The sequence below is a fragment of the Hypanus sabinus genome, chromosome 31 (assembly GCF_030144855.1).
Source record: "Hypanus sabinus isolate sHypSab1 chromosome 31, sHypSab1.hap1, whole genome shotgun sequence".
Taxonomy (NCBI): Eukaryota; Metazoa; Chordata; class Chondrichthyes; order Myliobatiformes; family Dasyatidae; genus Hypanus; species Hypanus sabinus.
This window is the reverse complement of record NC_082736.1, coordinates 7,072,655-7,100,364: the sequence shown is the minus strand read 5'-3', so window position 1 is coordinate 7,100,364 and position 27,710 is coordinate 7,072,655. Positions and strand designations below refer to the sequence as shown.

The following is a 27,710-nucleotide window of genomic DNA, read 5'->3' as shown; positions in this document are numbered from 1 at the left end:
ACAAAGACCAATTATCCAAAAACCTGAACCCTTCCTTCCTGCACCTTGCTCTCAGCCTCGTATTAATGTGCATAATCATTCTATTCTTCGCCTCACTCGCACGTGGCACAGGTAGCAATCCCGAGATCGTCACCCTGGAGGTCCTGCCTTTCAGCTTCACTCCTAACTCCCTGAACTCTCTAAGCAGGACCCCCTCACTCACCTTACCTACATCATTGGTCCCTACATGGACCACTACATCTGGGTTCATGCCCTCACTCTCAAGAATAGCCTGCACCCGATCTGAGATGTCCCGGACCCTGGCACCAGGGAGGCAACATACCATCCGAGACTCCCGATCTGCCCCACAAAATCTCCTATCTGCCCCCCTAACTATAGAGTCCCCTAAAACTATCGCTCTCTTCTCTTCCCTCCTCCCCTTTCTAGTTGAGGGTTCAACCTCTGTGCCACAGGCAGGACCACTACAACTCATTCCTGGTAGGTCATCCCCATCAACAGTATCCAGTACGGTATACTTATTGTTAATGGGAATGGCCGCAGGTGTGATCTGCTCTCTCTGCCTGCTCCCCCTGCCTCTCTGGACCGTCACACATCTGCCTACTTCTTGCTTTTTTGGTGTGACTACCTCCTGATAACTCCTATCTATCTCTGCCTCCACCTCCCGAATGATCCGTAGTTCATCCAGCTCCTGCTCCAACTCCCTAACTCGGTCTGATAGGAGCTGCATCTGGACGCACCTTTTGCAGGTGTGGTCATCAGGGACAACTGTGCTGACCCTGACCACCCACATCCTGCATACGGAGCACACCACTGCTCTGACTGTCTCCCCCATACCTGAACTGGATTAATAGAATAAGTCTAAAAAGCACCTAGCGACCTTACCTTCTTCCCCTCAGCGAACAATCACACAAGCTTACCGAAGTCCCCTTACGCCGAAGCCCACTTAGCCAAAGCCCAGGACTCTGCTTCCACGGACTCCGCTGCCCGCTCTGACAAGAAGTCCTGCCTTTTAAAGTGCGCGCTCGACGCTGACGTCACTCGCGCCTGCGCAGTTCCCCCTCCTCCACAGGTATTGACCAGGTAGGCTTAAATCCTACCTACACGGTCGAATTCTCTGAGCTCCCAGCTGAATCACAAGCTGTAACTTGCTCCCGATTCAAAGCAGGATGTGCACTACTTTGTATCTGCCCGCCTGTACCACGCTTAGAAGAACAGATCACACGATCGTCCCGTGGGCCTGCTATGTCGACAGCCTGTGTCCCACCGCCCGTGGTCCCAGCTCTCAGCAGATTTCATCACAATGCTGCCCCCGTCTAATGGAAACACCACCATTTTAGTCATTGGAGATCATTTGCCAAGACTGCCCTCTTCATTGCCATCGATAAGCTCGCATGGGCTCGTAAGATATCGATGATAGGCAGCAAAGGGCCCAGCACCGATCCCTGCGTCATCCTTATCGCCATAGTCCTCCAGTTAGAGAGGCATCAGCTACTACTACCCTCCGGCTTCTCCCACAATGTCAACCTCTCACCGAATTTACTAAATCATCTTGAATGCCGAGTGACTGAACCTTCTTGACCTACTTCCCATGTGAGATCTTTGCAAGAGGCTTGCTAAGGTTAATGTGGATAAACATCATCCGTCTTGCCTTCATCCACGTTCGAGTAACCCTTTTCAAAAACTCTGTATGTTAGGTTGAAAATGACCTGCTATGCATGAAGCCATGCTGACTATCCGTAAAATCACCCCATACTCAATTTGGAATTCCTGGCTTTAAAATGGGCGGGGATGGATCAGCAGACTGGCTATATGTACGGGGCCAAGTTGGAGGCAGCACGGACAATAACCCCGAAGCTGTATCATGATCTCGGCGAAAATGAATGTCACGCGCCATCGGTGGTGGCCAACCTTGTCCGCCTGTGATTTTAGGCTGAAATACCGGCCGGAGAGACGGAATATTGACGTGGATATTTTGTCACGATAGGTGAATGAGGGGCTGGACATGGGCGAGGAGTGGGTAAGAGCCCCTGCCCATGGGGTGTTGGCCATGTATCAGTTTGCCATCGCCGTGAAGGCCGAGGAAAAGGAGAGGAGTACTAATTTGGCGGATGATGAACTGGATGTGCGATACACGCTGTCTTTCGCTCACTTCCCCTTGATTGACAAAGAGACTCTTGGCCCTTCTCCCGCAGAGTCAGGTGAGTGAGGCTATCTGTGGGCAGCCTGGGTTACTGCAGGACCCTAGAAAAGAGGAAGCGAGGCCTGGATAAAGGCCAGGGTGCTCTCAGTTGCAAGGGCGCATAAGTGATAAATCGAGAGAAGATTTGGCAAGCTGGCCTCAGTAGCGTTCAAGACTGAAGAATTAGGTAAGAGGGTACGAGGTCTCGTAGAACTAGGAAATCCCCGGATAGATTGGGCTGTGTAGCACCTGGGGAATAGAGCGTGATGTCTACTGTTTGGGGAGCTATGTTACTCCTTTTTGCACCTGGATTGAGTTTTATGTTTTGCAGGAAGGGGTTGGCGAATTATCTCGACGTCATGAGGACATCACTAAATTTGGTGGCGGGAGAGTGTAATGGCTTTTCTGTGATGTTAATTGCTTCGTCTAATGTTATGGTTTCTCTGTCATGTTGACTACTGAGGTAATGGTTTCTCTGTGTCAGAAATGTTTGGGTTATGTCTAGAGATAACGAGTCAGAGGAATTCAGTGGCTACCCAATGGGAGAAATGTTATTCTTTCTTGTGTGTCTGAGAGCTGTTGGTTTTGCGGGCTTTTGCCGGAAGGCGCGATGGGAATTAAGAGATGCGTCTCCTCACTACAGAGTGGACTCCGAGCGGGAGTCTGGAGGTCGGCAACGCTCGGAGGAGAAGGAACGATGGAAAAAAAAAAGATCTTGCTGAGTGAAGTAAACATAATGCTTATAGCAGGTAAGATAATAGAAGCGTAGAAATGCTATCAAAGAATGAGATAGAACAGCAGCTGATAAAATAGACATATTAGCTGGAAACCAGTATGAATTCAGAATGGGAAATAAATCATGTTTTACTAACATGCTGCAGTTCCATAAAAAAAGGAATTAAAATTTTGGATAATAATGTGGAGATTGATATAAGTTACTTGGATTTTCAGAAGGCTTTTGACAAGATACCCCACAAAGTGTTGATAATGAAATTACAGGATATACGGATTCAGACGAAAGGGATGGAAATGGTTGCGGAATTGGCTCAAAGACAATAGGCAACCAGTTGTTGTGGGAGGACTATTTTCACATGTCAGAAGTGTGGTTCAACAGTGATCAGTTCTTGTGCTACTGTCAATTTTAATTTACATTAATGAATTGGAGCAGCACACAAAAAAAGAACAAATGCCACAAAAATAGGAAAATGGCGATAACATTCAGGCAGCAGAATCAATGCAGTTAGATCTACAAAAATGCTGATGTGGGCAGAAAAATAGCAGATGAAATTCAATGTAAGTGAAAGTAACATACTACGTATAGAAAATAGAAATTATAGCTGTAAAGATACAATGGGCGTCTTGAGGTAGAAAGTGCATTTAATGATAAGGGATTGGTCGTGTTGTATGAGAGGGGTTTTGGCGTCCTGCAAGACATCGATATCAACATCTACGCAAAGCACCAAAACAATTTTGTAGGCCAATAGAATAATTCAGAAGGTGAATAATGTGTTGAGCTATCTAATGAGTTAAGTAAAGATCACGTCTGGAGAAGTTCTCCTCAATATGTGCAATGCGTTTGTGATGACGCACATTGAGTGCTTTGTATAATTTTGATCTCCATATTATCTGATCGATCTGAATGCGTTGAAGAGAATTTAGAGAAGGGTAAATAGTCTCATTCAGATCTGCAGGGCGAGGTTAGCTCATTCAGGTGAGCTAAGAAGAAAGACTGAAAGAATTACATCCTTTTAGTCTAAGTTGATGTAGAATGCGAGGAGATATAACAGAAGTGTTCAAAATCATGAAGGGTATAAGAAAGGTGAATGGCAGCTGCGACTTCAACATTAATATATCAACAAGAACATTGGTTAATTAAAGATTTTAGACTAACGTCAGGAAACATTTCATTACACAGTGAGTTCTGAACACATGGAACAAACTACGAAGTTTTTTTAGCTGAGAGTAGTATCGTAGATCTTTCAAATCTAAACTCAACAATAATTTTCAATACTATTGAACAATATACAAGTCATTTTTTTCACTTCCTCAGTCCACTTGCTGAGAAGAATCGCATTGAATTATTAATTATTAATCGGATGTCTACGTCGAATTTCAGTCTCAATTACGTCTGAACTATTAATCTAATATAACCAGCAACATTGAAACCGGAAACCTGCTTAATAAATGTTTGTATCAGCTACACGTAGCAAAACATAGTTCTGCAAGATATAGCTGGAGCAAACCAAGTCGATAATTACGTGAGATAATTCAAAGTCAGATTATGGAACAAAGTACAAAACAAATATTGAAACCCCGTACCAGAGATTGACAGGGACAGAATGAACCTCACACTCTCACAATGTACCAGAGATTGACAGGGACAGAATGAACCCCACACTCTCACACTGTACCAGAGATTGACAGGGACAGAATGAACCCCACACTCTCACACTGTACCAGAGACTGACAGATACAGAATGAACCCCACACTCTCACACTGTACCAGAAATTGACAGGGACACAATGAACCCCACACTCTCACACTGTACCAGAGATTGACAGGGACAGAATGAACTCCACACTCTCACACTGTACCAGAGACTGTCAGATACAGAATGAACCCTACACGCTCACACTGTACCAGAGACTGTCAGATACAGAATGAATCCCACACTCTCACACTGTACCAGAGATTGACAGGGACAGAATGAACTCCACACTCTCACACTGTACCAGAGACTGACAGGGACAGAATGAACCCCACAGTCTCACACTGTACCAGAGACAGACAGGTACAGAATTAACCCCACACTCTTACACTGTACCAGAGATTGACAGGGGCAGAATGAACCCCACACTTACACATTTACCAGAGACTGACAGGGACAGAATGAAACTCACACTCACACTGCTTCAGAGACTAGACACAACACACATCTGTCTCCGGCTGTCTGTCTACCTGTCTGTCCATCTGTTTTTCGGCCATATTACCCGCCCCCCCCTCTCTCTCTCCCCCATGATCTCTGTCTCTCGCTCTCTCTCTCTCTCATCTAACGATGTACGTCACGCTTGTCCTGTTCTCGTTAGTTTTCAGTCATCCTGCATCTAAGCAGCTCCCAGTAGTATTCTTATTATTTAACTGCTCTTCGCATTCCTTTGCATTTATTTCTCAATTATCCTTTGAAATTGGACAGATTTAAGATGCCCATAAAAGAAACATTAAACACAAAATGTTGGAGTAACTCCGCAGAATTCTTGTGTGTTGCCTTGGATTTCCAGCAGCAGCAAATTAGCAACGTGTTAATTTGACCATTTCCATCACAATCTTGTTCGTGTGTGTGTGTGTGTGTGTGTGTGTGTGTGTGTGTGTGTGTGTGTGTGTGCGCGCGCGCGCGTGCGTGATCAGAAAGAAGCTGAAGGCTGCAAGGCAGATCAAAATGGGAAACAGCGTGGAACAATGTAGGCGTCGATCAGTTGCTGTTCCTCTTTGAAGGATGAATACAACAAAAAATATCAAATCTGTAAATGCAGTTTTCCGTAACAAAGCTTAGTCTTTGCAATTAAAACTACCGGCCTTACTTCCACCACAGTCACTTGTGTGATAATGGTAAAGATTTCTGATTAATTTGTGTTCAATCGGCCCCCTTATTTCATCAGTCAGTGGTGTTAAAATAAAATCTTTGTTCAAGTAATTGTAACTCAGAATGTTAGTGAGGTGTATAACCATAGAACCATATAACAATCACAGCACGGAAACAGGCCATCTTGGCCCTCCTAGTCCGTGCCGAACCCTTAATCTCACCTAGTCCCACCTACCCGCACTCAGCCCATAACCCTCCACTCCTTTCCTGTCCATATACCTATCCAATTTTACCTTAAATGACACAACTGAACTGGCATCTACTACTTCTACAGGAAGCTCATTCCACAATCGTATCTCTGGAGACTGATCCTCTGCATAAATCAGGGTTGTTGTGAAGCATCACCTCAGTGGCTGTCGGAGCTGTGAATTCAGAAGCAACAGAAATCTCATATGCTCACGGACATGGAATATCCTGTCATTTGGCGGATACGAGAAGTTTACTATCCTTTTATTTCAGCTTTTGGAATTCCTGGTAAGCCGCAGTGTCAATTGCCGTTGGTGGAAATGACGTTTAATTCTACTGTTGGGATTGTTTCTGTCGCTGCCACATTATAGTCCCAGTATTCCGCATTTCAGGATTGGAATGGAAACGCCAGGACTGTGGATTCTGGGATCTGGATCTAAAGTCAAACCGCTGCAGGAGCTTAGCGAATCGTTCAACACCTATGGAACAGATCCAATTTGGCACCGTCCTCCGTGTGATCTGTGACCAATAATGGGATGTTCATGTCTTTGTGCGGTTGATCTTTTGTATTTGCAAATATTGTGTTTATACAGCTCGCGGAGTTACAACGAATTATTGACGGCATTTTTATGTGAGTCATTGTCTGAGTGAAGTGCAGCAATCAAACTATCGAGTGGTAGAAGCACTCTAGCAAATGTCAGGAGTTCCGTGTGGTACCACTGAACTATTGTGGATTTTAAATAAATGTATGTGCATGACTATAAAACAGCTGCTGAACAACAGAACAAAATATTTGCTGAACAGATTAACAAAACGGACCTGGTGCTTCATAGTTATCTATACTGTGAAATGTATTATATTATATCGACATCTCACACCGTTACAGACATCTGACTATGACTCCGACTTTGCTAATGGTCGTTGAATTCTACTTCCCTGCTTCTCTATGATGGGTTCAGTGGGAGGTATCATGTCTGTCTGTGAGGTTCTATCAGACTTCACTGCATCTGTTGGAATCAGTCAATGAGCTGTTTTAAAGACAATGAGGTGCCAAGCACGGGCATAGACAGAATTTCTGCAGCATATAGGGAATCACATTCGCCGAACACGCGAAATCAGGCAAAGACATTTCAAGATATATATTTTTCTCCCGCGCTCCCACAACAGAGGAAGAGGTTTGGCAAGGGGCGCTCGTAAGGATCATCGACTGTTAAGATGCTCCTTGGCCTGGCCAAGATGCATATTCACTGATCTAGGCGGAGGGAAGTGGAGGGCCTGCCCTTTTCGAAGATACGTTCGTGCCTGGCTATCCTCAGAGAGGGAGCACACCGTCGCAATGGGCACAGCGGGGCACTTCCAAGAGCGTTGGGAACCCAGTGGTATTGACTTTTTTTGCAGACGGCAGAAGCCATATATTAATCTGCGTGTACTTACTGTTCATAAGTTTTGAATGTCTGTACCTTGAGTATATTAAATGTAAATCAACTTATATAGTTTTGTGAAAAAAATTAGCAAACAAACGTGAGGATTTCTGGAAGCACTAAGGCACAATCTGCATGTGTAGACATAGAAAGCAGTTAATACTCGGGTCCGGGTTCTCTCTGAGAAGAGGTCAGAGGAAAGATACTTTAACTGTTTATCCACATATACTGTTTTGCCTAGCATAGTGCTTTCTGCATTTCGTATTTTTGTACCGTCCTTCCGTATTTTGTCGCTAACAAGAATCGCAAAGTAAGTTAATTGACTAGTAGAAGAATCTCGCCATCAACGTCTGAATTTATTAATTTCATCAAAACAAGACGCGGACTGCAACGGTAGAAAATGTTCCATCCAGTATTGACTCTGAGGAGGTAGTTACTCAGTTTTAGCTTTCCGCTGCCACTTCACATTTCGGTCATCAGTAAGCAATCCGTATTCAGATCATATTGTCTTTATTTTACTGTGCAAACTCCTTCTCTGCCTCCGCAGGCTCTGCACCCGCTCGCCACCTAGGCATCGCTAAAAGCACCGATAAAGTGGAAATATTATAGGATCCCCTCAGACTGCTGCATTGGCTACTGCTCAGTATTTTCTCAACTTGCTGTTCCCTGTCTCTCTTCCAGCGAACATGGTGGCGATTGTGATCCTGTCCCGAGGAAAGTGCGGTCTCTCCAAATGTGTCACTCGGTACCTGGTGGGAATGGCAGCGGCCGATCTCCTGATCGTTATCTCGAATCCTCTGTTCAGGATGACAGCTGCGATGTATTTTCCCGGATCCTTCCTCCGAATCACTCCTGTGTGCAGATTTTGTCTATGGTTGGTTTTTGCGAGCACTGCAACTTCAGTCTGGCTGACTGTCGGTTTCACCGTCGATCGATTTGTGGCTATTTGCTGCGAGAATCTGAAAACAAAATATTGCACGGAGAGGACGGCGGCTGCGGTTATCCGGACAGTGACTGTGTTGGCCTGTTTGGTCTGTGGCCCCTGGGGATTTATATACAAACCTAGGGAAATAATTAATGGTCTACCCTGGGAATGCGTTGTTACACTGAGCTATACAAATTCTCCCTCATGGGCGATATTTGAGATATGTCATCGCATTTTAAACCCTTGTGTCCCATTCATTCTGATGCTGTTATTCAATATTCTGACTGTCAGGCGGATTCTAGCGGCCAGTCGAGTCCGCAGGGGGCTCCGGGGACAAAAGCGTGGAGAGAATGATAAAGACCGGGAGATGGAGAACCGACGCAAATCCATCGTTTTGCTCTTCAGCATAACCGGTAGTTTCATATTGTTGTGGGTAACAATGGTTGTATTTTATATCTATGTGCGGATTTCAAAGTGTTTTGTTTATTCCGTCACGGATCCCCGTTACATCATAGAACACGCATCGGTAATGCTGCAGATTCTCAGTTCCTGCACCAACACGTGTATTTACGCCCTGACTCAGAGCAAATTCCGAGAGGAACTGAAGCATGCTGTGAAGTGCCCACTGAATCTGATTTTGAATCTCATTAAACGTTACAAGTAAATGTAAAGTATTATAACTAAGTTGCCTTCATGTTTCCTTTTCCATACACACACTTGTGGGTAAATGGAAACAGTCTGTTGAACAAAGTTACAAAGCAAAACTAGAAAACCTGCAGATTCTCTAAATACAAAACAACCGTACACAAAATCGTATCCTGATGAGATTCTCGGCCCGCAATGTCGACTCCTCAGAATACTGGGGAAACTGAGTAGGCCAGGAGAGAGGATCCTCGCGAGGGAGAGAGTGAGGGAGGGCGAAAGAGAGAGAGACTGAGAGAGAATATGACATGGCGTGGGAGGGAGGAATGTGAATTTGATGTTGTGACCCCCGAATGAAAGACACAGTGAAGGGAAATGGGAACTGATATGGTCCAATCCTGGTCAGTATCAACGTGATATTCGAATGTGCCGACACGGAGCTGACCCTGGAATAATATTGAATGGTTTTGGGTATTCCATCTTCTAAAAGGATAGTCTGAGAGATTGTATACGTCTTCCCCGTGATGCGTCCGTTCCTTTCTCCAATCCAAAGACACAAAATTACTTGATCATTTTTAATCGAACTGTGATTGTCTCAGGGGTGAAATGAGGTTTCTGGGAACCAGGGCTCATTGGACACGAACGGCCTATATCCTCACTGTATCTTAAATAAATAAATGACATGAACGGTAGTGGTATTTTGGATAGTTTGGAATGTGTTCATAGGTCACAGGGGGTGACAGCAGCAGATGGAGTCCCACCTTGAAAAGTCTAAGGTGATATAAAATGAAACATCAAAGAGGATTACAGAGTACAAGTGACAGGATTTATTAGTGTGGGGGAACGGGGGACTGTGCTTTGCAACTCCATTGATCCTTCAAGATTTCCATATGTTAATGGGAGGGTTAAGAAGGCTTATGATGTATTGGCTCCAATTAGTCGGGGAATTAATTGTTACAATTCTATAAAACACTGTTTAACCCAGACTTGCAATATTTTGTTTATTCCTGTTTCCTCATTTTCGAAAACACGTGGAAGCTTTAGAGACCGAGCAAAAAGCATTCACTAAGATTCTGCCATATTTAGAGGGCTTGTGTTATCAGAAGTAGTCGTGCAAGCTGAAATGCTTTGTTCTTTGGGGCAAAGCACTATGTGGGGAGAATTGACCGAGGTGTACAATAGAGATAAAGATGGTTACAGTGGGCTCGCAGCGCCTTTTCACAAGGTTGGCAATGGCTAACACGAGGGGACATGCTGTCAGGAGAATGGATTACCCCTTTACTGAAGGAAATGGATGGGATCTGCATGGGATCCAGGGAAGTTTGGCCAGGCGGATTCAGAATTGGCTTGCCTTCAGTAGGCAGAAGGTCGTGGTGGAGGGAGTACATTCAGATTGGAGGGTTGTGACTAGTGGTATCCAACAAGGGTCTGTTCTGGGACCTCTACTTTGTGTGATTATTATTAACGACCTGGATGTGGGGGCAGGAGGGTGGTCTGGCAAGTTTGCGGACGACACAAAGGTTGGTGGTGTTGTAGATAGTGTAGAGGATTGTCGACGATTGCAGAGAGACATTGATAGGATACAGAAGTGGGCTGAGCAGTGGCAGATGGAGATCAACCAAGAGAAGTGCGAGTGGTACACTTTGGAAGGACAAACTCCAAGGCAGAGTACAAAGTAAATGGTAGGATACTTGGTAGTGTGGAGCAGCAGATCCCTGAAAGTTGCCTCACAGGTAGATAGGGTAGTTAAGAAAGCTTATGGGGTGTTAGCTTTCATAAGTCGAGGCATAGGGTTTAAGAGTCGCGATGTAATAACGCAGCTGTATAAAACTCTAGTTAGACCACACTTGGAGTATTGTGTCCAGTTCTGGTCGCCTCAGTACAGGAAGGATGTAGAAACATTGGAAAGGATACAGAGGAGATTTACCAGGATGCTGCCTGGTTTAGAGAACATGGATTATGACCAGACATTAAGGAAGCTAGGGCTTTACTCTTTGGAGAGAAGGAGGATGAGAGGAGACATAATAGAGGTGTATAAGATATTAAGAGGAATAGACAGAGTGGACAGCCAGCGCCACTTCCCCAGGGCACCACCGCTCAGTACAAGAGGACATCTCGTCAAGGTAAGTGGAGGGAAGTTCAAGGGGGATATTAGATGAAGGTTTTTCATTCAGAGAGTGGTTGGTGCGTGGAATACACTGCCTGAGTCAGAGGTGGAGGCAGATACACTAGTGAAGTTTAAGAGACTACTAGACAGGTATATGGAGAAATTTAAGTTGGATGGTTATATGGGAGGCAGGGTTTGAGGGTCGGCACAATATTGTGGGCCGAAGGTCCAGTAATGTGCTGTTCTATTCTACGTTCTAGGAAAGTAATATTCGCACAGGAAAGTTTGCTTGTCTAACCTGGCGGAATTTAAACATGTGTCCCGCGGTATGTACATTGCGAACCCGAGCTACAGGTCAGTAAGTTTCATTAATTGCAAGGTAGAAACCAGTTCGAGAAATGCCAAAAGGGAGTGACAACAGGACCAGGCTAATGTGCACAGTGGCTTCCTGGGACAGAACTAGATTTATTTCAGTGCAGAGTGTAGAACAGTTACGTAGACGCACTTAAAACCAGAATTAGCACATTTCCCGGTGACTCAGCCAATACGGAGATCTGAGTGAGAGAAGAGCAGAGCTGCAGCGATACATTCCTGGATTCAGATGATTCATAATTCCTGAAGGAGATGAAAGATGTTGTGGAGCTGCACTCCTGATCAGGCAGAGTGTGCACAAAGTCGAGGTCATCCAGTAAGACAGTGTGGGTAGAGCTCAGGGATGAGAAAGTTGAAATCCCTGTGACAGGATTATACTGCAGGCTTCCCAATAACAAGTAGGAGAAAGATATTTGTCAGCAGGTTCTGAGCTGATAGATTGCTGTAGTATGTGAATAATCTCTCCAGAATGACTGGTTCTCCATTAACCACGCCCCCACCCAGTCCCGAAGTTTTGATGGTGCATTATATGATAGGAGCTTTTCGGAAGGTTTCCTGAAACAGGATATAGATGATTCAGCAGAAAGGAAGCCATACCTGACTTAGTATTGGGAAATGAACCTAGTGAGATAATTGGATTTCATTCGGCAAGATTTAAAGATCATAATCCTGCAGGTTGTCAGATAGTTATTGATAAAGATAAGAATGAACCTGCGGGTACATGAATGGAAGGTTTGGGGGAAGCAAATTACAGCAGACCTGGACAGTAATCGCAAGGAGTTGTCTGGGAGCCAATGTTATTGGTTGCCTATGTCTGACATTAGCGGGTCACATACCATATAGCAAACAGAATTCAGGACTATATTGTCCCTCTAGGGGAGGTAGAGAAGGTTGGATGCTTTCAGGAATTTACGATGATGAGAGGCCTTGCATTTACTTAAAAAAATGAGAGAAATCAGGTCGAAGTTTTAGGAATATTAAATTGGATAGGGCCCGGAGGAACATACAGAACGCTTTAAACAATTCACACAGTGAATCTGGAAATGTCCTCAGAGAGGAAGACCAATGAGAATTCAAATACATTTTATCTACACACTGAAAGCTAGAATATACTGGGGAGAGGAAAGGACTACTCAAAGACAAAGGAAGGAATATATGGCTAGAGACAGAGTTAGAATGCGTGATAGAAAATGAATCGTTTCCTTTATTGGTGTTCATTAAAGAGAAGGATAGGGAGGAAAGTGAGATCAGGAAGTGGGTAAGGTGATATTCTAAGGCGTTGTGTTACTAAGGAGTGTGTTCTGTTTTGTCTCTCAGACAATTTTAAAGGGTAATTCTTTTGGGGACAAAGACCACATGCAGGTCAAAATGAAACTTAAATTGCTGGTATTGTACTCGAAGGTAAAGATCTTACTGCAAGGGGAAGAGGAGTGTCTGGCTCTGGCATAAACATGTCCTGCATATGAAACTATACAAGAACAGTCAGCAGTTGATCACAGGGACAATGAACTTTACAATATCTTGACCTCCACTACAGGTACACAAACTTGTAAACTCTCAGCCCTGTGCAGTGAGCCGATAGACCTATATACCCCCAGCACTGAACTCCATTGTTAAACACCAGTTCAACCCCAACACTTCAAGGACAGAGATCTATACCACCCTGACACTAGACTGCAATCCTGGAAGCTATCTGTCCCCTCCCTTCCATGGGGCATCTCGGGAAATCTTTCAGGACGTAAAAAAAGGGTTGCCAAAAGACCGACGGGAGATGTTTGTGCTTCAATTTAAAAAGTTTGTTTGTTTGTTTTTAATACCAGCAGGAGAAAGAGGAACACAAATTGATGGAGGTCATGGAAAGATATAAAAGCAACAGGGTAGTGTGTGACTAATTTATCTAATATTTACTGATATTCTCTTAGAGTTGCGGCTCAGAGGAGGAGAATATCTTGGAATCAGGTGCAGATCTACTAGCATTTAAGGTCTATATATGTAGGTTTGTGTAGGTGTAGTATGCCATCAAAAAATTGACAAAATTCTATATATGTATAGTGGAGAATAACCTGACTAATTGTATCATAGACTACTTTAGAAACACCAATGCCCTGAATGGAATTGCCAGTGCAACTTTGAGAATTCTGCCAGTAGATCACAAGTAAATCCTCCTCACCACTGAACGCATCTACAAGACGTTCTGTCACGGGAAAGCAGAATCTATCACCAAGGAGCCATCATCCGGTTGATGCTTTCTTGTCGATGCTGCCATCAAGAAGGAGTTGCAGAAGCCTCAGATCCCACAGCACCAGGTTCAGGGATAACTATTACCATCAACGATCAGCCTTTTGAAACAGAGGGGATGGTTTCACTCGCAGCAACAATGAGCTCACATTCAGTACTCCGTCACTCACATTCTCAATATTTACTACATATTTATTATCATGTTTTCACATTTACATAATGCATTGTCTTTGTTATATTTTGTACATTAATGTTTCGTCCGTCTTTTTTGTGTGCAGTTTTCATTGAGTCTATAGCGTTTCTTTTTATTTACTGTGTATGATCGTAAATGTTGAACCTCAGGGTAGTACATGGTGACAAATGTATACTTTGACAATAAATTTCCTTTGAACATTGAACTTCATAGAACATGGATTGTGACGATAGATGGAGTAAGATAAGCTTTATAATTTTGGAGGGAAGCAGCAGGGCAGGTAACATGAAATAGGTATAAAAGATGATTGGAATAATAAACTGGACAGAGAGAATTTTTCATAAATTGGAAGTAGCTAAAATGTGGATGCATAATTTTAAGGTGATTGGAGTTAACTACGTGGGGGAAGTCTTTAAACTATTTCTGTGAGGGAGGAAAAGGACGATGGAAAATCAAAGAACAGTGGATAATCCGCGATGATGCAAATGCAGTCAAAAAAGAAAAGGAACCACAAGGAACATTTAGGAAATGGAAATTACACCGTTCCTTGATGAATATGCAGTAATATGCAAATTAATCAGAAATTCAGCAGTGCTGTATGACGGTGAGGGAGGATGGATAATTTTGTTGTGCAAGACTAGGCTGATTAGAAAGACATTTTGTATATACATTAGAAACAACAGGGAATCTGCAGAGAAGGTAGGAATGTAGGACAACTCGATGTCAAAGAGGGAACGTGTGTCTGGAGCCAGGGGAACTGGGTAAAGAACCAAAGGATAATTTCATATTAGTGTTCATCAAAGAAACAAACATGGAGGAGAGAAAGATCACGAATTATATCCCTACAAATGTGTTCTATTTCTTTTTTTAGAACATATGCAAACGTTGTAACTTTACCTGCTTCCTGCTTGTTCTGGCAGCTGTTTCCAGAACCCCACCTGTCTCTGTGTGAAAAAAAAATGGTGTTCTCAAAAAACTCCTCTGAATTTAAAATCATGTTCTCTAATTTTAGACCCCAATACATAGACACCGAGACTGTGACGATCAAACCTGTGTATTTATCTCATAATATGAAAATTACCAGTAATATCACGCCACCGACTCCTTTGCTGCAGGATTAAAAGAAGGCGATCCTTGTCAATCGTTTCTGCAGACTCTCGGGCTAGTATTGAAAAACCTGCATGGATTACACTTATAGAGGATGTGTGTGTGTGTGTGTGTGTGTGTGTGTGTGTGTGTGTGTGTGTGTGTGTGTGTGTGTGTGTGTGTGTGTGTGTGTGAGAGAGAGAGAGAGAGGGAGAGAGACTGGTTGCATGACATCATGTAATGGATCTCTCCTCAGTATCAGCCAGACAAAAGATATAATTAATTATTTTATTCCATATACTGCCTTCAGTCAAGTATAACACCTCCAGTACTGCATTCATCGCCATTTTCGATATTCTGTCATGTATCAATTCGTATTGCCCACTTACTGAAATGTTGCACTATCATCATCCAATCCATCCCCATAGTCTCACTATGCACTGCATCGACTAGTCAAACAACTGTCCCATTCTCAATATTATCACACTAATTTTCATGCCCCTATCTACTTAGTTTTGGCCGCCGAACTACTCTACCAAACCTACCAGAAAGAATATTGATCCCGTTCGGGTTCAGCTGTAAACCACGCTTTTTTTTTATAGAGATCGTACCTTCACATAAGTGATCCCAATGATACCGAAATCATTAAAGTCTGTAGCCTAAATTTCCTGGGTGTTAGTATCTCAGAGGACCTGGACCTATCGTATAAACATAACTGGGACGAAAGCACGACAGCACCTCCACTTCCTCAGAAGTCTGCAGAGATTTGCCATGGAATCAAAATCCATGACGAACTTCTATAGATATATGTTGGAAAGTGAAATGATTGGCTTCATTACAGCCTGGTATGGGGACACCCAATGCCTTTGAGAGAAAGGTTTCCAAAGGACTAGGGATTAAGTCCAGTACATCCCGAGTAAAGACCTTCAACTATTCTTCTACATGAATACTCGCCGTATAAAAGCGGAATTCACCACCAACCATCTTCAGTAGCTAGGCCATGCTCTTGTTTCGCTGCTACTATCAGTTAGAAGGCAGAATGTATCAGGACCCGCACTACCAGGTTTAAAAACAGTTACCCTTCAACCCTAGGCTATTGGAAAAAGGGGTAGTTCCACTCCTTCTGTTTCTGGTGTTGCCTCCACCGATTGTCCCATTATAAGGACACTTTATCTAGTTACCTCATATTCTCATTATTTACTGCTGTTCATTTATATTTGCATTTGCAGTTTGTTATTCATTCATCCTGTTGAGAGTTACTGTTCTAAAGATATGGTAAGTATGTCCGCAGGAAAATAATACCAGGGCTGTATTTGGTGAGATGCACGTATGCTAATAATAAACTTTACTTTACTTTTGAATTTTGAACTTTTATCTCAACCCCCACTCAATATACTTAAGTAATTATTACCAATGTGCACCTAGCCATTTGCCTAATGTCCTTTTCCAGAATCTTCTGCAGCTTGTCTGAGAGATCCTGGACTTCAGCATCTGAGAGGCAACAATTCGTCGCTGAGTCCCTTTCGCGCCCACAGGGAAACTCCTGCATATCCCCGTAACAACAGGTCTCCTATCCCTACCGCTCTGACTGAATTTACCCTTCCCTGCTGAGTGTCGGAGCCCGATGCAGTACCAGTGGCCTTGCTGCTGCTGCTGTGCCCTGATAAGTAACCCCCACACTCCTCGCACCCTTCCGCAGCAGCGCACACAAACTGTTGCCAAAGGGAATCGCCACAGGAGAACACTACAGTGATAGTTTATTCCCCTTAGTGCTCCTGGTGGTCACTCACCTACTATCTGAATTCTGTACTCCGTGTGTGACCACCTCAGTAAAAGATACATCTTTGATTTTCTTGGCCCTCCGGATGGAATCCATGTATCCAGCTCTAGTTCCCTGAGGTCAGAAGCTAAAGTTGTATGCACTTCTGACTGAAATATTCATCTGCGAGATCGTTAGGTGTCCTGAAGTTAACAAGTCACGGGACTGAACTCGCATTCTGCCTACACTTGTTATGTCTCGAAATTTGCAAACATTTGTTCTGACCTGTTCGCACTCAAGCCTGCTAAGCGTGAGCCTGACTAGTTTATCACTGTCCACTCACAGATTTGGTGCTACGCTTAAGTCTCGATTCTTTTCTATTGGCCCTCACTAATTAATCCGGTTACTGTTACATCAAGCAGTCTCCTGCACCCCAGACAAGGCCCAGCTCATTTCGTTGATACTAGCGCGACAATTCCACAAGGAACTATCACCAACTCATGTCGTGATCTGCCTTTCCAATTAGTTCATATTTTAATCACATAAATGAAAACCAATAGAGGACCAAACATCGATACCTACGGCATCGGAACAGAGACGAATTGCTTTATCACCCTATCACCAAACAAAACTTGTATCTATTTAATTAGTACACTGCTAATTTCATATTCTTACTTATTCTAGATTAGGCAGGCATGTGTCATCTTGTCAAACGTTTTTCTGTCGTTTTTATAATGGTACGAAAGAAAATACCGAGGCGTTGTCAATGCACAGATCGTCCAAGAGGGTAAAGAGAGAAAGCACGAATCTCATTAACTGCAAACGGCGCAATCTGCAAGACACTGGAAATCATGGACGAATTCTCAAACGAAAACTGCATCCTGATATTCCGCACCCCAAATTTGTTTGCTTTGGAACTGTGAACATCAGGAGAAAATTTAGATCAAAGAAGAGGGATCTTCGATGCAAAGACTCTACCAGGGTGGGCGCATCATCAGGTCCTGATCCTGTTTATCCCAAACGTATAAATCTATACATCCTGTACATGAATATTTCAGACATATTTCATTCTCGTCTTGTGTCCCCATTTCTTCTATACCTCAGAACGGCTCTTTACCCATTCTGTACACCGTGCAACCCTTCCCTCATTCATTAAAAATGTTCCACTGCAATTTTTTTTAGTTACCTTCCTTTAATAATTCGGTATACTTTCGCGTCGATAGATTTTGGAGTTCACCTTATTTCACCCTAAAGGGAATATGTTGACCATGAACACCAACTACTTCAATACAGGCGTTTCTTAAAATACAGATTGGCATGCAAATCACTGCTGCCAATCGGCTTTCTCTGGCCTGTCCACTGACCACGCAATCTGCATTTCTACAGTTCAGACATTTAAATTCAGGACAGTCCCTATGTCTTTGCACAACTGCTTTACGGAGGTCTAGCTCCTGTACACCATTTGGCAGAGGCAGAGAAGGATGGCTATTGAGGCGCAGGCAAAGCAACTGGCTAGATTGATTTTTATTTAATTATTCCTTACCTTCTCCGCTGTCCTCCGTCACTTGCAAATATATACCAAGCGCATAAATAGCTAAGAAAGAACTTGCACATTAATTTGTCACTCTCAGGCAATAATTTCAGAAATGAATCAGAGTCCAAGGATATCCAAGGCCTCGCGGCATTTCGGTGAAAATTCATACAATTCACCGCAAAACTTCGATATTCGCAATCGACGCTCTGCAGAACTTCAAGCAAGACGCAGGCTAATACATCCTTAGTTATTGGGAATTAATAGATCTGCTGCTATTATAGTAATATCTTTGCTCTCTGAACGAGGAAAGTCACGGCTAATGCAAAACGTAGGGAAAGAGCATAATTATTGTCAATAAAATAAACATTGTTACTGTATTTGATAAACTGCCTTATATTATACAGAAGCCAAATAATAAAATCAGTTGAAACCTTCTTGGATGCTCAGTTCCATATGCCTTGGAGAGGTCTTGATGGCGGTATCTTTAACCTTCAGTGGTTGAACAAGGTACATTAACAATTAAAACCACTTGGGCACGTACAGGTATGGGAATGGTTCAAAGTAATATGACGTAAACGCGCACAAGTGGGAACAGGAAAGATTGGCATTTTGGCCGGGACAGCTATGCTGTGGACGAAAATTCATTTTGTTTAATGAACTGTAGAATCTGTGACTCCATAACCCTTATAAAGATTATGGCTCATCTTCAGAAAGACCACCGTCGAAATTCTGAGATGACCTTCTCCAGCTTCAACAATGGCTGATAGCTTCGTCTTGTGGGGGACAGTAATCTTCAACTCAGCCTGGAACAATAGGAGTTATATGTCTGGTACATACTTCATTAACCTCTTTCCTCTTATTACGCAGAACAAGAAAAAAACTGCAAACTGGAAATAGCAAGAAACTTGTATGCATTATGGACGTTATCTAAAACTTGGAAAAACACCACAGGGTTATAATTGAATATGTTCTGTCCAACATACATGGCACCACGTTCTTCAACTTCACTCTGCCTTCCCTATGTTTTCAGCACATTGATATACCGGACTAACTTTTCGGGAGACGATCACAATCCAGAGTAGCATTTAACCTCTCTAGCGGCCATCTGTCTAAGATGTTACCAGCTACTACGACAGAAGAGTTGCCTTTGTGACTGTCGTATGCTTGGTGGTTTCCAATGCACTTGCACGTGCGTGCAATGAATGTAACTTTTATTTCTTGTAGAATCTGACCCTTTGCCGTGAAGGACTCGAATAGGTCCGACTGTTTGTTGATGATGGCATGAGCACTGTTTTTCGTATCACATCTGTTCCCGGAACTATATTTGTTGACAGCTGGCCTATTGATTTCTTTCTAATCTTGGAGAAGAGTGTCAATCTCATGGTTGATGTCTACTTGACAGAGACAATCAATTGCTTCCAGGTTTATTGTGGATAGTTCGGTCAGCAGAAATTCAAAATGCTTTGCCCATCTATTTCCAATCTTGGTCTTCGCACTGATGAGTGTGGTGCCATCTGACATTCTGACAGGTTCTGTGTAGCCAGGGATTTTCATATAGGAAAGCTTTCATCGAGACAGTTTTTGTTCCTTCTTTTCCTATGGCTTACACCTCGAAGTAAACGCGATCTCCGATGGGTGAAGTGGCAAAGAAAGAGCTCGCAGAGAGGCCAGGCCAGAATGGACTAGAGCTAACTACCGGAAAAAATATGGAGTGTGTTGATATCACTTCACACTGCACCATACGGTGACGTGGCCCCTGAAACAGTGTAATTTTCGCTCCTTAACAACCGATAGGATGGATGAGATTGCTATCTCTTATATCCAGAAAATGGCTGGTCTGCCTCGGTATTTCTCGGAAACATCAGGAAGAACATGTTGCATCAGCCTGGTGTACAACAGGACAAACAGCAACTAATCGTTGCTAGGAAGGAATACACTGACCCTCTGGCGACGAGTGCCAATGCCCCAATCCGTACCGGTCGTAAGTGGATAGCTCAAGCTGAAGTAATCCAGACCATCCGGGGTCTGCAGCACTGTGGTTGTCGGGAGACACCAGCGAGACATGCAGGATTTGATTGGTTGAAGGCAGCACTTTTCTGGCCTGAGGCCTCGGAGTAAGAACATAAAGTCACGGTCGTGGTGGAGGCGACAAGGACAGAACAAAGCGCTAAAGAGGGAAAGCAGTGGGAGAGGACCACCAATGAAGCTGGCCGACATGGGAGGGCACCAGCAGCAAGGTATTCAGCAACAACGATCCGTAAAAACTCCCACAAGCCAGACTTTGCTTCTCATCACGGCAAGATATGACGCTTTGCCCCCGAAATGTTCACCAGTTATTCGGAATGAGAATGGCATCTCAATCAACCAACGTTGACCTCACCTGTGCTACCTTATATTGCCTCTACCTTCCATTTATGCACTCCCTAACTTTGGTTGCCTGCCATGTTTGCATCGCCCTGCCATTTGAGGCCTTCTTTCTATGTGTAGCATATCCATTGTGCGCCTTGTGACCTTTCCCAGAAAATACAACCATCTGTGGTGTGTCGTCAGCCTCGTCAGTATCACTTCAAATCCGACTGGACAAGGTCCTCTCACATGGCCCTGTAAGTACATTTATTAACTTGCCATACTGATATATCTGAATTATGTTTCTATCACTCAAAATGAACTTTTGATCCTATCATGTTTTGATCACTACCCGCTAAGGCTTCTTCTCCGATAAGCGGTTTAATGAAAGCTGGTTTATTACCCAAATCCACTCTTGGACAAGTAAGACAAGCTGCTCATCAGGTATTCAAATCATTCCCTTTCTTGCGATCCGACACAAACTGGTTTTCCCAATTCCCTTGCATTTTGAAGTACCTCTTTACAATTGTGACCTTGTCTTTTTTACATGTCCTTTCCAGCTCCCTTCGCAACCTCAACCTCTTTGAAAGTCTCTATATTATTCAATAATATCTATTTTTAAAACCTTGCGATTTCTTAACTCCACTCACAAAGTTTTGACACACTCGAGCCCTTTGTCACCGTATTCTATAGATGTAATTCCATCTCATACCAATAGAACTATACCAATATCATGCCTTTTCAATATATTCTTTGATGTTAAACTCCCAACTATGGCTTTCATTCATCCATGACACAGTGATGCCCAGAGCGCTCCGTCTACATCTGCACCTAATCATTGGCTTGAACTTCCTTACATTCATATTAAACCCATCATCTACTTCTAAACATGCTGGTTCATCCTCAGCTCTATCATACACGTTCCTATCCCACTGCTATATTAGTTTAAACCAATGCCAACAGGAGAAAATGTCTTTGTATTAGTCTGGTAGTGCAGGGATGGATGATACATAGCCTCCGCCTTGATGGGAATGGGACAAAAGCAGTTTAGGTTTTTGTCTAGCATCTTTAATAGCATTGCTGTCTTTTCTTCCGGATCCTTTCAGCTTGAGGAACGATAGTATGGCACGGGTGATGAGTTGGGTAGCTGTAATACCCTTTGAACGACAGACCCGTGCGGCGCTTTGCAGTTTTCCTTAGCATACAACATGTTAGATTATTCTCTCCTGTGCATCTGCAGAAGGTCATGATTATTCATGTGCAGTGTCTAACTCTCTACAGCTTCTTTAGAAGGTACAGGCGTTAGTGAGCTTTCTTGACTGAATAACATGTGAGCAGAGACAATGGGACCTCGAGTGTCATGTGAACTACCAGTTCTTTGAAATTGCTCGCAAACTTCCACTGCTCTGTCGCCAATGTAAAGAGGGATGAGCGTGGTGAGAGTTATTCTTAACTCGTTAACTATTTCCTTTGTCTTGTTGACATCGAGGAAGAGGCTATTTTCCTGGCACCAGGCTTTCAGCACTTCCATATTCCCTTTCTAGGCTGTCTCATCTTTGTGTGTGATGAGCACCACCACTATGATGTTACAGATAAACTTAAATCGTTATATTAACGTTGTTTTATTCGTTTAAAATGCCGAGATACGGTGTATCAAAGTAAATATTATAGCATGAGTCCCAAAAACTCAATACTCCTCTGAAGTGATAGAATTAATACTTTTAATATCGAAAAATACTTGAAACACCGTTGCAAATTCAGATTGAATGACCAAGAAATCCACAAATTAACGTTGCATCCTGCAGTCGGAATCTCAACAACCACGTCAGGAGGATTTGCAATTTCTAATTTATGTGACAGGCACATCGAGGAGAGCGGGAACGGGTACATGAGGCTTGGGAAATGGGAAGGAGAGACCCCAATGAACTTAGGGAAGCAACAACATACCGCTAGTGTGCACTAATGAGCTGGGTGAGTAGGAATTTAGTTTCGACGTCCTGTGCAGCAGTGATGCATTGCCAGAGAGCACTAAGTGGCTGGATCCTGTGCAAAAGTCGGAAACACATCAAACATGCATTTATTACGAGATAATAACATTGAAAGATAGAATGTTAAATTAAACTATTTGGTCCACCGGGTTGCTCCACCACATTACCATGGCTGTTTCATTTCATTTCAGTCCAAACCTCTGGTTCTTCCTGTAACCTTTCATTGCCAGTCTTTAAATAATCTATCAATCCCTGCCTTAAATAAAGACCTGAACTCCACAGACGTATGTGGCATGGAGTTATAAGGATTCACCACACTCTGGCTAAACGAATTATTCTTAATCTCTGTTCTAATTAAGCACACTATCATTTGGAGATTCTGTACTCTGTTCTTAAACTTGCCCCACCTTAAAAAACATCCTGTCCACATCTACTCTACCAATGTGCATTTCACCATTCGATAGGTTTCAATGAAATTCCCATTATTCTTCTAAGTTACAGTGAGTACAGGCCGAGAGCCATCAAAAATTCTTCATATGGCCTTCCACTCCCACAATCTATTTTGCGAGTTTCCCTTGAATCTTCCCCAAAGTCCACGCATGCTTTCTGAAGTAAGATGAGCGAAACTGTTCACATTTCTCCAAGACAGACCTCACCATTGCCTTATGAAGCCACAATATTGCATTCTTGCATTTATATTCTAGACCTTCCAAATGAGTGTTAAAAATGCATTTGCCTTCCTTACCACCGATTCAACCTACAAATTTGCCGTTCGGGAATGTAGCACGAGAACTCCCAATTCCAATATTTGAGTATTTGCTTCATTAAGATAATAATCTATGCTTATACTTCATCTACGAAAGGATATAAGCATACTCCTCCAGTCATTGTATTCAATCTGTCACTTTCTACCCCTCTTTATTGACAAAAGTTCTTCATTAGCTCCTCTGTTTCATCAAATATATCTGCTACTCAATCTATCTTCTTATCGGTCCTCCAATATGGGCACAAAGCCAGCAAATCCTTTGGGACAACATAGGTCACATGCAGTCAAAAAAAAAGGATCCATTTATTGACACTTTTTGCCTCCTGACAGTTAGCTATTGCTCTCTGCATGCTATTATCTTACCCCCAATAACAACGCTTCCTTAATAAGCAGCCTCATATAGGGCACCTTGACTAAAGTCTTCTGAAAATCCAAGTAAACAAAATTCCCCGATTCTCCATGGTCTCTGTTGATGGTTATTTCGTCAAGTTAGCTTTGCTAGGCAAGATATTCTCTTAAGAATGTCATGCTGGCCCTGGACTATTATGTCACATGCTCCCAAATATCCCAAAATCGCATTCTGAACTGTTTACACCAAAACCTTGCCAGCTGCTGATGTCAGACTGACAGGCTTATAGTCTCCTTTCTTTTGACTCTCCGCCATCTTGAACATGCCTAAACATCGAGGAACCATCACGAAACCGCGGAGACCCCAGTTATACTCTGATTTCAGTCGTTGAGCCAACGATGCGAGCATCCTTCAAAACGGTGAACCCACTATAATCGTCCGGTCTAGTCAGGGTACCTGTCCAAATGCTAAATCCGTGAGCTGATCAACTGGCTGGAGTGCAGGCGGAGACCTTAACCGCCATACTTCGGCACTGTGAGGGACCGCACTGCTTCGAACATTCTTCAATGATACCGATACCCTAGAATAATGTATTGATTTTTCTCAATGACTGTGGTACAGTATCACTTACATCCACAGTGATGAAGTTACTGGAGAAGTTGGTGATGGAACATATCAATACCTGCCTGAGAAGTGACTACCGGCTCAGGAGGTTCACAGTAGCTGCCATCGCATTGCCTCTTCACTCTAATCTGGACGCAGTCTTCAGGATATGCAGGTATGCTTTAATACCGTCATCCCTTCAAAACTAATCGATAAAATCCTGGACCTCATAGGCCTGCCTCAATAACTCCTTGTGCAACTGCATCCTCGATTTTCTCACTTGCAGATCCCAGCTATTTCTGATACGCAACAATGCCTTCAACACAATTCCCTTCAGCAGAGGTGCTGTCAGGAACGCGGCCGGTTCAACCCAAACGCAGGACGCAGACACTGAATTACCGGGGGAGGGCAGGATAGGGATGCCATGGCACTTAAGGGTAGAGCTGGGGTTCAGGTAGATAGAGTTCAGGCAGACAGAGCAGAGCGGGCTCCCTGAGTTCGAGTTCAGGTAGACAGGTCCCCGGGGTTCAGGCAGGTTGGCGGAAAGGTCTAGGTGGCCAACTAGGCTGGCGGAGAGCCCTCCCTGGGCGGGCCGCATATTTCCCGGGTAGGGCCGTCACCCAGGCGGGAACAGCGGATGCCTGGGCACGACGCAAACCCCTAGGCGGGTGCGGGGCACAATCCCAGAGTTCGAGCGGAAGAGGAGGACGGGGCAGAACCCCCGCCGGGCAGTGGCAGGTCGGCCGGATCCGCCCGACGGAGGCAAGGGATAGGACCGGCAGAACCACTACCGGGCAGCAGCCGGTCGGCCGGACCTGCCCGACGGTGGCCAGGGATAGGAACGGGCATAACCACTGTCGGATAGCGGCCGGTCGGCCGGATCTGCCCGACGGAGGCCAGGGATAGGAACGGTCATAACCACTGCCTGGCAGCGGCCGGTCGACCGGACCTGCCCGACGGAGGAAAGGGATTGGAACCGTCATAACCACTGCCGGGTAGCGGCCGGTCGGCCGGACCTGCCCGACGGAGGCATGGGATAGGAACTGTCATAACCACTGCCGGGTAGCGGCCGGTCGGCCGGATCTGCCCGATGGAGGCCAGGGATAGGAACTGGCATAGGTCCAGGGTGACCAACACAACCGTCATGATAACAGGAAAATCGTGAAAGACCGGCAGACAGCGCGACCGCGCGAACAACACAAACGAGCGGAGAAGCGGGACCAGCGCATGGGAAGAAAGGTGGGGTGAGGGGACCAACCTGGCATTACTGGTACGTGGCAGAGAAGCACGATGAGGAGTAGATCTGAGCCCGGGCAGGAGAACAGAATGCACAGAAGTGTTCGAGCCGGCGGTTAAATAGGACAAAACGGCTACCGGCCTGGTCCCAGTCCCAAGGCCCCTTATAAACAGCTGCAGCTCAATGAGTTACAGGTGTGCCTCTTTGAGCCAGGAGGGTTCTAACTAGATCACGGGTGACTGGCGGGACAACTGCAGGACCTGGAGTCCGGAGCCCTCGGACCGGATCAAAACCCAGAACGCGAATTCCGGACCAGACCCTGACAGGTGCACCATGGGCCCAGTTCATTAGGACTAAATGCCGCAACAACAATGAGCTTAGCCCCTTGCTCTACTCATATTGCACTATTGACTGTCTGGCTAAACGCAGCTCCCATGCCATTTTGAAGTTTGCTAATGACACCTCTGTCGTCAGCTGAATCAAACGTAGTGATGAGTCATTATATTGGAGGGAGATGGAATAGCTGGCTGAGTGGTGACAGATCGAAGCCCTTACTCAACGTCAGCAGGCCAACGAACGTTTCATTACTTCCGAAGAAGGAAAACAAAGATCAATTACAGGTCCTCTTCGGAGAGTTGTATTGCAATTTTTCAGTGACCTGTGCTGAATAACTTTATCATTATGATTAAGATTTTTCAGTGACCTGTGCTGAATAACTTTATCAGTATGATTAACATTTTTAATATCGTTTCTTCTGTACTGTTATTTCAGAGAGCTGGTCTAGACCCAGCATGTAAGTGCAATTATGGAGAAAGCATGGCTTTAAGTTCTTTAGAAGTTTGCAAAGATTCGGAATATCAACTAAACGACAAACATCTGTAGATGTGTAGTGGATATTATATTGATTGACTACTTTATAGTCTGGTATGGAAGCCCAATTCCCTTAAACTGATAATTGGACAGAAAGTATTTGATAGGGTGCAGTCCATCATGGGTAATTTCCACACCACTGTTGAGCACAACTACAAGAAACGCTGACGCAAAAGAGCAGCATCCATCATCTAGTATCTATAAAATACACGGCATGCTCTGTTATCACTGCTGCTATCGATAGGAGCCACATGACTCACGCTATGATGATCAGGAACCTTTCCTTCCGCTCGGTCACTAAGCCATTGTACCAAAGAGGATGCCATCACACAGCTTCACTTGTCCCATCATTGAAATGTTCCCACAACAACTGACTTCCATTTCAGGTTCAGCATTCTTCATCTCATGGTCACAATATTCATTGGGCATTCTTATTCTATTTATTATTGATTCATTTCTGCGTGTACACAGACAGTTCTACTTCGCATGCTCGTTAAACTCACATTCTGCTGCGGGCTTTCATTGATTCCTTTATTGTCATTGCTTCCGTGTACATTGAATATTCCCGCAAAAATTTGAATATCAGGGTTGTATATGTGATGTATGTAGTTTGATCATAAAATTCCTTTAAACACTGCATGATCGGTGAGAGACGTGGATGGAATTAATGGACGAAAGGCCATTTCAAAATGGAAACTACAGTTAGAGTTAGCAGGGGTCGGTCAATGTAGTTGGATTCTATTACCGATGGATGCGTTGCGAATGAAGACGTGAAAAGACTGCTGAGGTAATAACCAGAAATGAATGTATTTCTGTTTAATTGGTACAATATTTACATATGACCTAAAGGTATTAAATTAAAGTATTTGTTCAACTATCTGTAACAAAGCAAATTTAGCAGGGTTTTAACAATATCACTGGGGAATTACCCTCTGTATAAATCAGAGCCATTTGGAATACTTAAACGGAAAGGCTCTCCCGGAGCTGTGAAATCAAGAGCAAGAGGGCACACAGATTCTCACTGAAATAGTATATCCAGTCATCTGGCGGATATGGGAAGTTGACTAACTTTCTATTTCAGCCTTTTGAATTCCCGGTAAGCCGCAGTGTCAGCTGCCGTTGATATTTAATTCTAATGGTGTGATTGATTCATCCACTGTGTTGCACCGCCACATTTACAGAATCAGTTTTCTGCATTTCTTGAATGGAGTGGAAGCACGAGGACTGTAGATTCTGGGATCCGGATCTAAAAACAAACCGCTGAAGCA

At 43.9% G+C, this 27,710-nt stretch overlaps 1 protein-coding gene across 1 annotated transcript in view; it reads right to left on the bottom strand.

The window, feature by feature from the left end:
• The window catches only part of LOC132383740 (uncharacterized), a 362,655-nt gene that overhangs the window by 64,737 nt on the left and 270,208 nt on the right, over nucleotides 1-27,710 (bottom strand). The gene's annotated exons all lie outside the window — the stretch shown is intronic.